This window comes from Protopterus annectens, chromosome 16.part0 (assembly GCF_019279795.1).
Source record: "Protopterus annectens isolate FY-2018-M chromosome 16.part0, PAN1.0, whole genome shotgun sequence".
NCBI lineage: Eukaryota > Metazoa > Chordata > Ceratodontiformes > Protopteridae > Protopterus > Protopterus annectens.
The window spans coordinates 558,314,207-558,329,374 of NC_056750.1; positions in this window are offsets into that span (position 1 = coordinate 558,314,207).

The following is a 15,168-nucleotide window of genomic DNA, read 5'->3' on the forward strand; positions in this document are numbered from 1 at the left end:
TGCAGCCCCTCTGATTCTAGGTTTGACCTCTTCATTCAGACTTCCCTTCTCCTCAACCACCCCTCCCAGATATTTGAAGCTATTTACCTGTTCCACTATCTTCCCTTCTATCTCTATTCTCAGCTCCTTCTGATTTCCCCAATTTGCTGCCATTACCGCTGTCTTATCTGTGCTTAGTTTCATTCCATGTGCCTTCATATTTGCATTCCATTCCTCTATCCTTTGCTGAAGTTCTACCTCAGAGTCTGCCTGTACTGCCACATCTTCTGCATACAGCAGCTCTGTTGATCTGTCCCCTCCAACCTGTTTGCTAATATAGTCCATCACTAGTATGAACAGCAGTGGGCTCGGAGCTGAACAGTGGATGACAGAGTGTAAATATAATCTCAGTGCCCCTGAAATGGAGCTACTATATGTGCTCGGGTATCATCTGCCATCATATATCATAAAGTATTTGTCACCTGCCCACTTGTGATAAAAGGCAGATAATAGAAGGTACAAAAAAGTCATCATTTTTGCAGAGGGACAAGCCCCATTGCACCTTCATCATGGGGGCTGTACCCCCATACCACCATCACTATGTGTACTACTCCTGAGGTTGGAGGCTGTACCGCCATACTGCCATTTCTATGTGTATTACCCCTGAGTTTGGAGTCTGTACCCCCATACTGCCATGCTTGTGTGTATTACCCCTGAGGTTGCCCCAACACTGAGAAAGTATATTTAGGTATCAGAGGTATGTATTGGAGTCTTATTGAACCTGAATTCACAACTAAAATTAGGACCTGTATAGGGGTGCAAACAGATGCACAACAAAATAGCTACAGTGGAAATGTATGCTATACTGTGACAAGTTACACATGTGTATTTTCAAACAGTACAGAGCAGTCAGCTGATCACCCTTATAGTCACTGTATACACACACACACACACACACACACACACACACACACACACACACACCCCTTTGACAACTAATTTTTGGCAAACACTACTGTTAAGACATTGAATTTACTCAGTGTAATATATACTGCTGAAATCTTGGACAGAAGGAAAGGAGTGACAGCATTCTGAGAACTCAAAAATAACTGAAATACCATTATACATACACACACACACACACACACACACATATATATATATATATATATATATATATATATATAGATATATATAGATAGATATATATATAGATATATAGATATATATATCTATATATATATATATTAGATATATAGATATATAGATGGGTCTAGGACTATTCATTGAAAGCACATTTCACTGAAATACATTTGACTGTGCACAATTCACTGAAAGCTCAGTTTACTGAAAACACAATTCACTGAAAGTTATATATGGCCTTTTCGCCACTGCAGTGCGACCCTGGAATTAGTATATATATAGTAAGGGGGGATGTGGAGGGCACTGCCCTCCACCTATTTTAAATATTTTGAACTATATACATGGATACTTGCAATTCCAATAAGTTACTCTTTTCTGAACATAATATATATCCAAACTATGTGGGGGGCTATGCCCCCCCACACCCCCTGATGTGGGTGGTGGTGCACCCCCCCACTCCTGTACTATATGTACTAACTCCAGGGTCGCACTACAGTGGGGAAAAGGCCATATATAACTTTCAGTGAAATGTGTTTCAGTGAATTGTGTTTTCAGTGAATTGAGCTTTCAGTGATTTGTGCACAGTCATTTGACTTTCAGTGAAATATGCTTTCAGTGAATAGTCCTAGACCCATATATATATATATCCACTTCTATATATATATATATATATATATATATATATATATACTGAATTTCATAATATTGAAAAAAAAATTACAGGATACCAACACTTACTATATTCCACCAGAAGTAGAAACAAAAGACAAAGCATATTGGTTTTCTCCAACTATTAGCAGGGGGACAAGCTCCCCTGCACCCCCCTACCCCCTGCTCGTTAAATATATCAACTCCGAGATTGCACTTTACTACACTAAGATGAGTTATGTTGTAGTATAGCAAATTAAAAGGGAACATGACTAAGGTTACAGCAGTCGTGATGGTATGTGGAGTGTGATCTTGGAGTTGATATATTTAAGTAGCAGGGGGGCGTGGTGGGTGCAGCCCCCCCTCCGCATGGGGGGGGGTTCAGGGGAGCTTGCCCCCCCACTTATATTTGGAGAAGAGTAATAGGTTTTTTTATGTAGTTGTGCTGGAATATTGTAAGTGTTGGTGTAATTTTGATATTATGAAATTCAGTATTTTAAGTTTTCAGTAATTTGAGCTTTCGAGATTTTGGACTCAGTATTTTGAATTTCGAGATTATGAGCTTTCAAGATTTAGAAGTGGACCTCTATATACATCTATCTATATATATATATATATATATATATATATATATATATATATATATATATGTTAAGGAACTTCAAAACGCATATTGTCAAGACCATATGATCAAATTTCCCTAACTTTGATGTTTTGGAGATCACAGTCCAATGGGGATCAGGGGATTTGCCCCTTCCAGACTGTAGTGTGGTCTCAAGTTGTTATCTATAATTAGCAAGGGGTTGTGCTAGATGTAGGAGGGTGTGCTCCCATGCAAAAACACAGAGTTTTGTTATTTTTTAGTTTTTGAAGTTAGTCTCAACCATATGATGTTCAAACTTCCGTAACTTTGATGTAACAACATGATGTGTGTGGTTGCAGCACCTTTTTTTCAACATAGGTCTGACTTGATCCATTTACTTACATCTACTAATTGACCACTGACATGGCTAGTATCACAGTGCATGGCTGCAGACTGTATTGCTGCAGACTATCAGCCAAGAAGCATCTGGCTTCCTCACCATCCCAATTCATCAACAATAGAAGCAAAAGCATCATCTCCCAAAGACGTAAGCTGCAACACAGATAATGCCACTAATAAAAAAAAAAAAAAAAGTGAAGTGGCTGATCTTTTTTAGCCTGTCCTGCTCTACCAGCTTGTCTTGTGCAGTCTTCAGCTGTAGCCTGGGAACATAGCTGTCATCTGTCTCTGATTTTGCTTCGTATTCCTCATAAAAAGCTTGACTCTCTAATCCTCACTGATTTACTAGTCACTCTTAAATACAATTGTTTGACTTTCATGCTTCTTATCTTTCTGAAAATGCATGTTGAGTACTCCGTGTCAATTAGAGTAATAATTAAAAACTGTCCCTGACATTTGGCCTTCATCTTTCACTGTTTTTGGCTTTATTCATGAATCTTAAGAAAAGATATTGAAAGCTATGCCTGGAAGTATGCCAATAGTCAGACTTCCAGCAGTAACCTAAAGCATACATTCTTTTAAAACAATACAAACAACAAAATGTGTGATGGTGTCACATCAAAGGCCTTACTGATGTCCACAGACAGACCACAGTCAATAACACACATTGTGATACTTTGTCATTCAGCTGTAATACTAACCAGTGATACCATCGGAAGAAGTTTGATTGGCAGCTCTTATTGTCAGCAAATTCATGCTAGTTTGGGTTCTGGTGCTTACTATTTTTAGAAAGACATCTGCACTTTCTGACAAGATTTTCTCCATCACCTTTCTTGCCACTGAAAGTCACCCACACTGATCTTGCTATTTGTCCTGAACAAGGAGACAACTGAAGCTGTTATCCAGTCTATTTTATACTATTTAGCAAAAGATCTACTATAGACCACATATAATCACATATAGACCTTTGTGAGTTGTTCGGCCAGGATACTTGCTAGAGGTCTGAGTGCTCTGATTGGTATTCTATCTAGACCATGTGCTTTATCCTCCTATGAGATGACCATTCCCTTTTTCTACCACGCCCCTCCATATTGTCTCATCCATCAACTTTTCATATCCGTCTTTTCTTCTCCTCCCATCATGGTACTTTTCTCTTTTTCTTTAGCAAAGCTGAGACAACCCATTCAGTAGTTAAGCAATACTTGGCCATCTCTAACCTCCATTTCTTCCTTGATCTATTAACCTGTTTAGTTTGGTGTCCCCTTCATCCACTATGAAATGCATCTGAAGAATTCTTTGTTGGAATTTTGTTTATCTCTTTTATATAGGTTGCAAATATGATACAGCTGTCTGAATATTTAAATCAGTGTATCAAGAAAGAATGCTTTTGGGGCAGTGCAGTGGTGCAGAGGTTAGCATTGTCGCATCACTACAAGAGGTTCTTTGGTTCGATTCTCGGCTATGTGGAGTCTGCATGTCCTCCATCCGGTTTCCTCCCACATTCCAAAGACCTGCATCTGGAGCATTTCTCCCCGGGCCTCTGTCCCAGTCAGACTTTCCTGGTAAACAAATGTTAAATAAATAAATATATTAAAGTATCATTCATTTTATTGCACTTCACTGAAGATGGTACAGTAGTATCAACATTCTGCCACGGTTAAAAAGTTAAAAATGAAGAGTTACTCTCAGAGCTACTTTTCTGTCAGTCTTGTTTTCTTGCCCTGGTTAGATAGGGCAATATGATGTCTCACTGGTTAGGATCTCATCTCTTAATGCCCATTTCTGGGGTTCATTCTTGACTTCTACCATAATATTGAGGTGTAGACCTCTAAACTGTCCATATTTTAGAGGAACTTACCCTTTTTCAGGCCTGATTTACCCTGAACATGATGTAACTAGTTTTGGAGGCATGTCCATATTTTCATTTGACTTACCTCTTCACATAATTTTCTGAAATCCCCTTATCTCATGTGATTTTTGAAACTGTCTAGTACACAGAAAACAATACCGCATGAAGAAACGTACTAGTGGCACCAGTAAGTTAAATAAAAAGGATACTCATCTTACATCCCCCTTTTTCAGAAGCAAAAATAAATGACCTTGTATGGTAGAAGTTTGCAATGCACTTCAATAAAGTCTACAGATTTACACTGCCTACTTGATGATGTGCTTATATTTTTCCATCATTTTTGTCACTTTTTTTAAACCTACTTTTCGGAGTAGCATCCTACATTCCTACTGGAATTGGGAAGAGTTGTATGTGATTTGGTATTCACATTTTATGCTAATTAGATGTCCAGATTTTTGTCTACATGTATGTACGTTTCAAGGACGTTTGTACCTATTTTCAGTCTATGGAACTTGAGGTATGACTGGGTGAAGTTTGCATGTTTTCCCAGGTCGGCTTGGGTTTTCTCCTGGTGCTGTCATTTCTTGTTTCATAAAACATGCTAATCAATTGCCAGCATGTACTGCATTTACAACTTGTTGTTGTGACCGAAAAGATTACAGGATGACTGACTTTACCTGCCTGGTTAAAAATAAATAAATAAATTAAAATTGTAGTCCCGGTCTTCCTGGCATTGATATATATACGTACTCCTGTTCCATCCCTACCACTTTTTTCCATCATTTAATTTATTCCTGAGTGCTGCCATTATCTCCCTGCTTTTGGACAAACATTTATATATACATTGTAGAATTATGTCCTTGAATCTTGACCACAATTTGTCCAATCCATCCCCAGCTTTTTATAGTTGGCCTTTCAGTAGTGCCTCACTGCTGTCTGTCTCCTCGATCTCCGTTGCTCTGTCTAAGGCATATCGCACTGTAGCATGTGTCCAGAAGACGGTAGATGGTGCCCAACTACCAGTTTTCTTCACTCTGTCCACAGTTTTACTAGTGTACTTAACGTTTTCACCATTTATGTTCTTCCATCACTTCACAGATCACTCTCGTCTCTTATGCAAACTGCTACTCCCAAATGTAATCCTTCCTGTCACTCAAAGGAATAGAACTGGAACAACCATACCCCAGTGCGTATTTCCTTTGTTCAGTTATGCTTTAATACTGATAGTGGTTACCTCGCATCCAAGCATAGCCTGCATTTCCCTTCTGTTTGAAACATCCTGCCATTATATAGCATTGTTCTGCTATCTATGTTTGCTGCCTGCCATTATATAGCATTGTTCTGCTATCTATGTTTGCTGCCTGCCATTATATAGCATTGTTCTGCTATCTATGTTTGCTGCCTGCCATTATATAGCATTGTTCTGCTATCCGTGTTTGCTGCTTCTCCTAGTTTTCCTCTCTCATACCATTCTGTGCATCATTTATGCTCACTCTTCTGTTCTTGCTTCTGCCTTGTCTTTCTACTTGTTCTCAAATGCTTTCTCATTCCTTCCCCACCCACACACACTTTCACCTCATTTTAAATTGCTAGAGGTATCCATATAACTTACAAATCTTTCATTAAACAAACAAATATCTGCAGTTCAGTTGTGATATCACTGGTCCTGGAATACTTGATAGAGTTAGTCATAGCTGCTGATAGGTAGCTTTCCTCTACAGAGAACTCCTTATTGGCTGCATTCCTGTTCATACTTTCTCTAGAACTGTGCATGCCCACTTCCAGGGTTTCTGTTTCTAGACGGGACAAAGCTGAAAAATAATAAGGGACAAAAGCCCCAAATCAGGGGCAGATTTTAAACATTGCTCTTATATACTTAGAAAGTTGAAAGAATGTTTTGCATTGGCATACATGTTTTGTAGTATACAAAGTCTGAAACTCAAATGTCTATCAATGTTTAGCTGCAGTACTCAATGATTTTCCAAAAAACACTCATTTTTTAAGATAGATATTAAACATTTATAAAGTAAAATCATGGACAGCTAAGAACTATGCACCTTCCCATTCTTTCTGCTGCTTAAAGTGACAGAAATGTGATTTCAGTGGGTTGAACTGCATATTATTTAAACAAGTTTGCTTCACAAAAGCTCAGCAAAGGATCCTTCTCCCACAATGAGCTCCAGTAGACAGTAGCTCAGAAGATATATAGTCAAGCTTGTTACACTAAATGTGTCAACCAAAAATAAGCAAGTTTTGCACCTGCTTATTTTATTATTTTTTACTCTTGAGATCTCTGGGAAGCTGTACAGCTGACTAAACATGACAAATGTATTGGGGATTGTGAGTAGGCCCTTCCAGTGCAGATTATCAATGGCATGTAAGCCTGTCCTACAGCTTACAGAGGAAAATACTAAGTTAATTAATCACAGGCATACAGGGCCTAGAGAGAGGGCAGGCTAAAATCCAATCCCCCGGACCTCCAAAGTCTGCTTTCATCAATATTTATCCATTGCCGTTGAGACAGATTACTAGCTAAGGGCATAGGAACAGAGGTTGTAAGAGTCCAAAATGGATTGGGTATGTGTCCCAGGAAACTGTGGGGAAGGTCAGGCTGTGCACACACAAGTATGTGTAAGATGTTAAGAGATCTCATGGAAAGAAATACAGCTGCTTCAAATGAGAAAAGGCTGTGAAACAATAAGACAACTAGTGTCTTCAAAGGCATAGTTAACTTCACAAATCTGATTAATCTAAGCTGTTTAAATATGTTGTCAGCTGTATGTTACTAGAGCATATATGAAATGAGCAGTTAAGGCTTGAGTATTTGAAGGGCACTGTTTATATACGTAGGTAGTTCTGATGCACACTGGCTTTATAGATAGCTCATTAACCATCATCTCCTTGTTTCTATTTCCTCTAACAAGCTATCCATTTTCAGTACCTGCTTTATATAGTTGAGAGTGATGGGGAGATATAGTCAGCCCTGACAGTCAACAAGCGTAATGCAGGAATGAGTCATGTGACGAGATGACAGCCCGTTGCAGGACATATGCACACTCATATCCCCGGCACACAGCTACGGGCAGTTTGAGCATCAACAGTTTGCCTACACATGCCTTAGAGAAGGGAAATCAAACCTGAAGCAGTGACCATAAAATGGGACACATGGAGGACATGTAGATGCCAAGTGGAAGGCACCATTTCTTAGAAATGAACCAACAAGCCAAGTACTGTGAGCTGATAAAGCTAACTGCTGTATCATTCTTCCTCCCTAATCTAATATGGTCCATCCTTAAATTTTTTTTCTGTGAGCGGATCTCTACAATGATGCTACACTTTCAGTATTAATATAATTTTTAGTCTGCCTTCTCATACCCTTTATTTGCCACCTTGAAATTTTCCCAGGGCCAGTGCAGCACCTAATATGTAAGCCTTAAAGGAAGGTGTGTAGCTGAGGTATATTTCTGTATGAGTTTCATAAAGTCGATTATATTACCAAGAAATAAAGTCACTGTTTGTCCTACAAAGGATGCTAGGGCAGGTGGACTGGGCATTAGTATATTAATGGTCATTCATTGCATAGTTGACTTCCAGCACCTCCCTCCATACACCCTGACAGTGTAATTTAAAATGTTTTCTTTTCATAGTACTTTAGACAATACCAGCCATCAGACCTCTCTAAAATACAACTGCTGCTTTACAAAATCTCACAATAGCTAATGGTTAAACTGCACTAAAAAGAGGTGATTACCTTATCTACATAGTGAAAGCTATCCCTCATTCTTGCATTATTTCATAATGAAACAGATGATAAAGATCATTTAGTTTGCTGAATTAAACTATTATTTTACAGAGTGCTATGGTATTGAATTATCCCAACACAACAGTTAATGTGATTCAAATTTGGCATATTCATAGGTAGGTATTAGGCTGTCAGCCCAAGGGCCTAAATAAGCCTAGCCAACACATTTCCCTGGCTTACGCCACCCAAGAAAGTTATTTTCCTGTGCCTCTGTCGAGCAGAGCCACAAAAGTGATCACCGGGGAGTATTTCCTATTTCCCATCCTCTCATCAAGATTTTTCTTGAAGAGTGCTAATGAGAACTTTGCTTGACCTAGATGGGTAGTTTGTTCCAGAGTATGGGAAGTCTCTGGGACAGGAATCTATCCCTCCAGCATGTCCTATTTATTGCGGTGACAAGGTTTAGGTCCCTAGAGCATGTAGCTTGGAGGGATTGGGATTTCTTTACGTGTACCATGTCCAACAGCTCTGGGTTTGACATAGCTTTATATGTTGGGCAGAGATCACCTCGGAGTAGGCGATATGTTATGGAGTAAAGCTGGAGTTTTTTGAGGCGGTCCATGTAGGGCATCTGTTTTGAGGCCAGTAATCCTCTTTGTGAGGTACTTCTGTGGCCTTTCCAGCTGCTGCAGATGTCTTGTGAGGTACATTCCAAAAGGGGCATTGTACTCTATAATGGGTCTAATGAGTATTGAGTAGAGGGGAACAATGAACTCTTTTTTTCATGGATGAGAACCCTTTTGTGATAAGGTGTACCACATAGAAGGATTTCCTGACTACTGTGGCGAAGTGATCATCAAAGAATTCTACTGTCCACTTGGGTCTCAAGGTCTCTTATCACACATTCGGTGTTACGTAGACTGCCGCTTATGTGGTAGTTCATGGGTACATAGTTTTTACCAGAGGGGATGACAATGCACATTTTGGCATTGAGCTTGAGGCCATGGCTCTGACACCAGGCATCTGTCTCAGTGAGGCCCTTCTGTAGGATGTCTACATCATTTGGGGACTCGACTATGGCTCCTAGTTTACAGTCATCTGCAAACTTTGTTAGCCAAATGCCTTCTGTGTTAGACTGTACTTCAGAGAAGTAGATACTAAACAGGAGAGGTCCCAGGACTGAACCCTGGGGTACTCCACATATATAGATAAAACAACTTCAGCACAATAAGTCTGTAGTGTATACTTTCCACTTTATATGTGCTCAACAAGCAGGCCATGGTATATGTATGTGGGTATGGGTTTGTTGGGGGGTAAATTATTCAAAGATTTATAACTGTATTTCAGTATAGACCTGGATAATTCATACTAATGCACTTACACCATTAGTACACTTCTCTACTGCATTAACCTACAACCTTCATTTCATCCCTCCCCATCTCCCCACCAACCCATCACCTATGTCTACATTTCTACTAACTCTAAGTTTAATCCAACCAAATATTTAACACTACATTTTTTTCTTTCTCTTAACACAATTATATCTATTTCTCCAAACTGTCATTTATGTTTCAAGTGTTGGGAATGGAAAACATCCTAATGTCTCATACAAATGTGATAACAATGTATGATGATCAATAATTTTGATTGTCTGCATATACTTTTTATTACATAAACTTTGTATGATGGAGCTTTTCTCCCTGGGGCTCTGTTGAAAAGGGGTCAGCATTGTCCTGCATACACAGTACCCTGCAACTCTGGAATTAACCTGGTCCTGCAGGTGGACAAATACACCAGTCTTTGTTTAAAAGTTTTGTGCACATATGTTTTGATAAGATGGATTTGAGCATCTGTAAGCCAATGTAAAGACAATTCGACCACATACAGTGGACCCATATATATGTGTGTAAATATGAGTCCCTGTTATAACATTGAATGTTTATAACATCAACATTAATAACCGCGAACCTAGAATATCAAAAAGGCACAACACTGAAGTACTTTAATGCTGAAATTGAAAAGATTGAACTGCGCAGGCGAGTGATTGTGTAAGATCATGGTACAGCTGGGTTTTGGGTTGGAGTTGGTTTATGTAAGTTAAATAGCAGGGTGCATGGGGACGCAAGGGGCTTGCCCACCTGCAGAAGCTTTTCTAGTCAATGGTTTTGGTGTTGTGACACTTTGATGTTATGCCTTTTCGATCTTCTGGGTTTGCAGTTATGAACGTTGATGTTATGAACAGTTGATGCGCGCGCACACACACACACACACACACACACACACACACACACACACACACACACACACACACACACACACACACACACACACTTTGGTTGTTGTGAAGGCTCATGTGATTGTCAAGAAGGAGCTATAAATATGGGTTCTGAATACAGTAAACCTTTCAGTTTCTGGTAGGGCTTTTTGGCTTTGTCTGTCCATTGAGTTTTCAATAGCATCTTAAACTTAAGTCAGTTTGAGCAAACAGTTGTAAGAAAGTCATGGGCAAACTTGCAGTAATAGCTCACTGCACCTAAAAAAGTGTTGACCTGCCTTTTTGTGGTTGACATGGGGTCATTTCTGAACTGCATAAACTTTTTAGTCTGTAGCCTTACAAACCCTCAGCCTAGCACATACCCTGTATATTGAGTTCTACTATGCCTAACCTGTGCCTAGGAAGGTTAGCAGTCAGTACAGTTGGATGCAGTAACTCAAAATGGCTTGGAATTTAGGTAGATGGTTTTCCAGTCCTCAGAAAATATTACATTTTCCAGGTAGGCTGTTGTTTACCTGGCTGGAATTTGGGGAGAATGGCCAAAGAACTTTATCCATCAGCCTCTGGAAATTTGCAGGTACTCAGTGGAGACCAAAAGGTAGAGTAATTGGAGTACCAACTTTTTTAATAGATAGTGTACTTTTAAAACTTGTCTACAGCCAAGGTTTCTAAAATGTAAATCTGCAGTTAGGCACATGAGTTTAATATTTGCTCAGCTATAGAAATCTTTTCAACCAACATAGCACTAGTTCCTTCCGCTATGAAAGGTAACATAAATATGTACTTTTGGAGCTTTAGGGTAACCAGGTAAATTGCTCCTTAAGCAGAGAATACATTTCTAGGTGGGAAGGAACTCAGAAAGAAAGAACACTTTCAAGGTAACCTTTATTTTCTAGCAAGAAAAAAAAAACTCAGGCAGCACACTTTCCATGTGGCGTCACAAAATCATAATTTGTATAAAACTGTTTTTTAAGGTCTGCTGTTCTGGCGCATCTAGCCAGGGCCAGTCTCCGATATGGCACCCACCTTCTCACACAAAAAAGGGAGTCTGCTCCAAGCCAGATCCACTAGACCAATGCCTCCTCCCTGTCCACTCTGCTGTTCGATGTTCTTTCTTTAGATGGTTTCAAGCAGACTGCTGTAGCTTACCTCATGCAAAGCTCTGAAGTGCTGAACTACCTTTCTTCTATACTTGCATTCAGAAATTATGGTACAAAAATAAAAAATCAGGAACTGCACATCACAATTCTGCCTCAGCACCTTGTACTCAGGGTGTCTGTAAATGAGGTATAAACATTTGATAGTACCATGCTACCCCTCAACATGCCATCACTTTCTTCTTGGTGCCTAGAACAGGCAAGTTCCTCATGGCTTCTAGCTTTTTTTTCCTTCTGAAGCTTAACAGTTCCCTTGCTAATTGCATATCTGAAATATTTTACATTTGCCATGCTTAACTTGCTTTCAGAGGCATCAGAAATGAATTTGGCTTGTCTAAGGGACTGTAGCATAGCCTATGCTTTAGCTAGAAAGGCATTATAGATCCCAGAGTGCATTGTGGTATTGTTTAGGTAAGTGGCAGCATTTGATTCAGAAATTATAATTCTGTTCATTAATGTTGCAAGGACATCATGTATTCCAAAAGGAAGAACAGTACAGCAGAATACAACTTTTGGTGTTGAGAATGGTATCTCTTATTTGGGTTCAACCATTAGAGTAATATGCCAGTGTCTATTTCTTAGGTCTCGGTCATAGGAATTTTGCATCCTTCCAACCTTTCTTTAAGTTCTTCAAGTCTAGGCACTGGGGAGCTGTCAGATTTCAAAATGTTCTTCTAGCTTCCAAAAAAAACATTGCAGAATGCAGAACCTGGTTGTTCCATCAGGGTTGAAGTTTAATAGTGTATGGCTGCTCTCCTCATGTTCTAATTCTCTGTAAATGCCCTCCCATGTTAAACATTTGTATATATCCTCTTTTACAACTTTCTCTGTGGCTCAGGTATTCTGTAAGATTTTAAGTTAACATTTTCTCCCAGAATGGTCAAAGTATGGTGTTGAATCAGGTTTGTTCTGCCAGATAGTTCTAAAAAGCTTTGTTTCTTAACAGAAAGTCCATTATTCCAATGAATTCAATACACAGTTAATCCAGACAGTAACCTCTCTTAATAAATCCCTGTTACAGGTAAACACACATTCCCTTCCTCCCTTCTTGGCCTCCAAAACACTTGCACTTAAACCTGTGTCAGTTTCTACAGTCAAAAAAAATATTACTAACCTTAAAACCTACCACCCTTTTACCTGTTAACATACCATCTGAATACTTAAAAACTGCTGCTGATGCCCTAGCATTTCCTATCTCTACCCTAATCAGCTCCTCCTTCACTGACAGTGATGTCCTGACCCTTTGGAGAGGGTGCTACATTTTTCTTCTCCGTAAAGGTGGAAACTCAAATGAGCTTTCAAACTGAGACAGGAGATGGTATATTTGTAGGTCTAAAAAGATTCTGCAGAAGCATATCCAGTCTCCTCTCCTTAGCTTTCTCACTGACAACTTCCTCCTTTCTCAGACACAACACTGTTTCCATCCTTTGCATAGTGCATGTACATCTCTCCTTAGTTTTAAAACATCTGTTGGACCAGTTTTGAAACTCTGTTAACTTAGTCTCAGCACTTTTGCTAGATTTATCGAAAGGTTTTGAAATGGTATCCTATCAGAATTCTTTTCAAAACCAAGCTTGCCTAGGAATGCGTGAAACTTCATTATCTTGGTTCTTCATATACCTTTCAAATAATCAGCAAGCAGTTAAATGGCTTTCCTTCCCATTAGACTGGGTGCCCCTCAAGGATACATTTTAGGTCCCCTGTTGTTCAATATATTCCTTAATTATCTCCCCCCTAGGTTCTAAACAAGCCAATGTCATACAGTATGCAGACAATTCAACAATCATCTGTTCTGCTAAGACATAGGCTCATGGGGGAGTGGTTTTAATTCATCTTTTTCCACTGTAGAGGCCAGGCTGAATGATACACAGCCTACCCTTAACCCTAAAAAACAAAAGTGATCCTGTTTACCCCAAAGCATTCGGCTGACTGCAAAAATAATTTTAAAATCACTTCTAACAACACCGGCATTGAACTAGTAAGTCAAACTAAACTTCTAGGAGTCATTATTGACAAATGCTTTAAAACTTGATCATCACGTAAAACAAGCAGTAAAAAACATCCACTGAAAAGATAGGTACACTCTCTATAGAAACAAACTGTACCTCACATAAAATGCCAGAAAATGATTGCTCAATCCTTTGTCGTCCCTATACTACTTTACACTGCTCCTGTATTGATTAACCTGTAATCCAGTTGATTCTCACTCTAGGAATGGTGCTATAAGGTGGTAACATTATAGGACATGATTGTCTGGCCTTACAAAACTTCAGTGATTAGAACTAAGGCATTACCTTACACTTTCCCAATTAGTCACGTCCCATTAACTCATCTATAAATCCCCTAGTATGATAAATATTCTCCAACTCTGTAACCGAAGTAGACAGCTGAGCTCCACTGATGAAATATTAACGGTTACAAAAGCTAACTGCTTTTTGTACTCTTCTTGGCTGAAATTTGGAATTCCCTTCCTTTCACTCTAAGAAACACAACAAACAGCAACTCTTTTGAAGCACAAAAAGAGCATACCTAAAAGAATCCTGTCTCTGTACATGTACAACTCCTAGAAAACATTTTCTACCCCTTAATCTGGCCTATTCTTTCCAAGCACTATATCCTTAGCGATTGGTCCAAAATCTTCTCTTTCTCCTCTACCTCATCCTTTTCTTCCTTCTAAATATCTTAAGACCTCCTTTCTCACCTCTTTAATACTAATTCTCTATCTTGCCACTTGCCACCTACCAAGTTCATTTCCAAATATGTCCTATAGCTCTTGAGATACTTTCATAATTAATGGTTCTCTGTTTAAAGGTTGTATATGCGTTGATCACTTGTGTACCTCTGCTTACTATATTCTTCATGTAATTTTCTGTAGATTTTGTCCCATAGCTCTTGAGATACTTTCATAATTAATAGTTCTCTGTTTAAAGGTTGTATATGCGTTGATCACTTGTGTACCTCTGCTTACTATATTCTTTATGTAATTTTCTGTAGATTTTGTCCCATAGCTCTTGAGATACTTTCATAATTAATGGTTCTCTGTTTAAAAGTTGTATATGCATTGATCACTTGTGTACCTCTGCTTACTATATTCTTTATGTAATTTTCTGTAGATTTTGTCCCATAGCTCTTGAGATACTTTCATAATTAATGGTTCTCTGTTTAAAAGTTGTATATGCGTTGTTCACTTGTGTACCTCTGCTTACTAGATTCTTTATGTAATTTTCTGTAGGTTTTGTCCCATAGCTCTTGAGATACTTTCATAATTAATGGTTCTCTGTTTAAAAGTTGTATATGCGTTGATCACTTGTGTACCTCTGCTTACTAGATTCTTTATGTAATTTTCTGTAGATTTTGTCCCATAGCTCTTGAGATACTTTCATAATTAATGGT